General features: G+C 37.7%; 1 pseudogene; it reads left to right on the top strand.

The window, feature by feature from the left end:
- The first annotated feature begins 937 nt into the window (after positions 1-937).
- LOC113350468 lies at positions 938-2,072 on the top strand (annotated as a pseudogene).
- The last annotated feature ends 1,952 nt before the right edge of the window (positions 2,073-4,024 follow it).

Here is a 4,024-nt window from a genome sequence, read left to right as displayed (position 1 = left end):
CACAAAAGCCGCTGCTGATTTTGGATATTCAAAAGAGTGCCCTGAGTAAGTGCTGGATTAACTCCAACCAACTTCGCTCTGATTTATGTTTCTTTTGTGATCTGAAATCGATTGAAATGAAATGTAGTTTTAAGGGTGTTTGTTTTGTCTTTGTTTTGTTAACTTCTGTTCTTATTTTATCAGTCAGCGTCGTGGATTTAGTAATATAGGTAGGTCATGTTTCGTAGAAGTCAATTAGGACAAATACAGAAATGAACACGAATAGGCCATGATTTACGACAAATCAATTAGGTTTTCTACGAGTTATGGGGTCTTTAGTTCTGTCATTTTAAGTATGATGCCTACTGATGCTTTCGTAAAACCGCCTCGTTGATTTTAAGTGAATGCCTACTGATGCTTTCGTAAAACCGCCTCGTTGATTTTAAGTGAGCTGCAGGTTCCTATTTTGGAACATTACATGCAATCTTGGAGTTGGGGGGTCCTTTGGTTTTGTTACTCTGATTTTTGAAGTGCTACCTGAAAACATATTGTTCTACTTGTAGGAATCAGTCCATGACTCTGTTTTGGACAGCCACATGTAGGTTATCTTTCTGCTGTCACTGGTTGTACCTGTGAGCTGTCTTGTTTTGGTTTATGTTCTTTCTTGTAGTCGGGAGTCTAGTCCTGTAATTCTTTATCTTTTCATTCTGTATTAAAACCTAAGGTTTCTCAATCATATTGTAAACTATCCATTAATTTGATTAATTCTTGATCTGCTATTGCTCATTCTTTCACCTGAGTAACTAATGGGCTATGTTAATGCCCTTTAGGTTGCGGCAGGAATCATGTTTACTAGGGGTGTATTATCATGTTTGAAGTACCTTGAAGCTGTTCCCTGGAGTGAGGATGAAGAGGAGAAGCTGAAGAGCCTCTTTACCAGATATACATATGACAAAAAACCAAGCTGAAGAGCCGCTTTACCTTGAAGCTGTTCCCTGCATTAGGAAGCCTATATCCAGGAGAAGAGTCCACCAACTCCCAACCTTATACAGCTGTCCAGCTCATTAATTCAGTTACATGGTGTACCAATTTCAGTTCATCAAGGCGAGAGCTCAAGTCCTCGGTAAAAGGTCTCTTATCTGACACCTCAGTTTATGAAAAAGACCTAACTGCTCTCAAAACGGAGGATCTTTATCAAATTTGTCTGTCTTGTCTGCATTCACTGGTTGGAATTTTTAAGGAGGCCGCTGATTCTGTTGTACATGAGGAAGGAGGTTCGTCAAGTAAAGTGGGAACTTCTTAACAGCCTTCCATAGAGCGAATCTCAGTGCAAGTTGATAACATCAAGTGGCTATTTGAGATTTTGGGAGAACAACAAATGGCCGAAGAGTTCGTCAATCTTTGGGCAGAACAGGAAGCTTTAATGGCAATGCATAAAATTGTTTCACCGATTGTCAGGTATGAAGTTAGTTGGTTTCAGCGTCAGTGTTCATTGCTCTTGGGAAAAGTATGCTGCTTTGCCCATCAGTCTAGATGTGGTGTTTTTCAGTCGTGGTTTAGGCCAATGTTGTCAGACTATGGTTGGTTACAGAGATGCAAGAAGGGCCGAGATATAAAAGTTTTGGAGGAATCCATGGGGCAGGCACTTCTTATGCTACCAATGAAACATCAAGACATGTTCTTCATGGAGTGGTTTGAATCTTATTCTAAGCATGGAACAGAGTGTCCTAATCTGAGCTCGGCCTTCCAAATTTGGTGGCGTCGGTCTTTCTTAAGAGGCTCAAAATCTTCTCATACAGTTGAACTAGAAGCAACAGAAACATGATAGTTATCTCTCCCTTATTCTTTTCTAGTCTTTGTGATTTGTAACATTGTATAACTAGTATAGTTAGTTTTCTGGCTCTATATCTGGCATTATGCTCATTTTACTGATCTGTGCAGAATTGAGGGGAAAAAAAAGTGTCATAAGACTTGAGTTCAGTTAGCATTTGTGAATTGAACAAGTGCACGCTAAAATTCTTTTTGAGCTTTGTCATCAGAAATTCTTATTTGTCTGTCGTTTGGCATCATTTATAATTTTAATTTTAGTTTCAGTTTCGGATTCCGATTTGAATTTGAATTCACTTTCAGTCACCGAACATTCGGATTTACGGACAACAGTGTTTTGCCGCTAACAATGTTTTAATGGCAAAATTTCATATTTTCTTTGTATTCATTTAGGTGACGAATCAGTTTTTGTCAGCATAAATAGATGTTGGGACAAAAGTTATACGTTATTAGCAATAACAAATTTTGGGACCAATTTTTTTTCCGTCATTAGAAAACAATCCATTTGCGACAACAATTGTTTGGATACTAATAGTTCTAACGGCAAAGTCCTCATTTGACATGCAATCATTTCGGCAACAAGCTAGTTTTGTCAGCATAAGATACATTCATGGACCAAAGTTTCGAATAGTTGGCAATAAGATATTTGGTGACTGTATTTTACCTTTGTAGCTAAAAACCAATTCCGTGACCGATAGAATTCTTCACAAAGAAATATTTAGAAGCGGAGGCAGGATTGGTCACTATATTTGGTCACAAAAAATTTCAGTGACAACTTTAAAGACTAAACTTACCGTTTGTCAAGAAAAAAATATATATGGTGACCAAAAAAATATTTCTCCCTAAACACTAGATTTGTAGACAAAATTTTATTGGTCACATAAAATTTTGTCACTAAACGTGTGTTTTGTTGTAGTGTCCATTTTTTCTTCCAAACCGGTTGAGATTTCTTCGGAAAGAATATCAAGATTGATGTATGTATTGCTATAATTATCAAAATCAATATTTTCACAAAGAAATGCAACACTTGACTTTTCGTCTTCATTAGAATCATAGTTGTCAGACATTTCATCAAGAGTTGCAGCTAGATCTTTGTTCCCAGTGTATTTTTTACGATTTGGACACTCATTTGCAAAATGGCCAAAACCTTTACACTTAAAACACTGAGGCATATACTCGTCACAGTTTCATTTATATCCCTGTTTTTAGGAGGAACATGATTATGAGGTTTAACTGATGACCTAGGTTTATCTCTGGAGAATCGTTTACTTCTCTTCAAAAGAAGATCCCTAAACTGTCTTGTGATCAAGGAGACTGACTTGTCAAGATCTTCATCTGATGAATCAGCCTCAGCAAGATCATCTTCAGAGATGCAAACACTTTTACTTTTGTCAAGTAATTTAGTGTTCTTCTGTGCTTTGAAAGCCACATCCTTTCCGGATTTGGATGTAAGCTCATGATCAAAGATCTTTAATTTCCCAACCAGAGTGTTTCTGGAAAGAGTTGCAAGGTTATTACCTTCAACAATGGCATGCTTCTTAGAATCGTATCTAGATGTCAGCGATCTGAGAATTTTCATCACAATGTCCTTTTCAGGAATAGTCTTACCCAACGCAAAAGATGCATTAACGATTTCAGACACTTTGTGATTAAACTCATCAAATGAATCTTCATCTTCCATGCGAAGGTTTTCCCAATCGGAATTTAGGTTTTGAAGCCTAGCTTCCTTTTCACTAGTATTTTCTTCAAATACGATTTCTAAGATATCCCAAGCATCTTTAGACTGAGTGCACGTAGTCACATGGTGCTGAAGATCTGGGGTAATGGCATGAATGATAGCATTTAACCCGTCAGAATTTTGCTTTGCAGCGAGAATCTCGATAGGTTCGTATGCACCAATATCCTTTGGAACAGTTGCATCGCCTTATGCAACAACCGGAGGATTATATCCATTTACATAAACCCATGATTGAAAATCACGCGCTTGAAGAAAGGCACGCATAACAATTTTCCGCCATAAGTAATTTAAGCCATCGAAGACCGGTGGTACGTTTATGGAGATAGCACTTCTGTCCATATTCAGATCGCTACAAACACAGACTTATAAGGTCTTTAATGTGTTTTCCTGCTTTGATACCGATTGAAAGGGGGGGGGGGGTCTAACAACCACACCGAAAAATTCGTTTGGCAATCTGAATAGACAAACTCTAATATACTT

This window comes from Papaver somniferum, chromosome 2 (assembly GCF_003573695.1).
Source record: "Papaver somniferum cultivar HN1 chromosome 2, ASM357369v1, whole genome shotgun sequence".
NCBI lineage: Eukaryota > Viridiplantae > Streptophyta > Magnoliopsida > Ranunculales > Papaveraceae > Papaver > Papaver somniferum.
The sequence above is the reverse complement of the archived record's forward strand: the minus strand, read 5'-3'. Positions and strand labels throughout refer to the sequence as shown.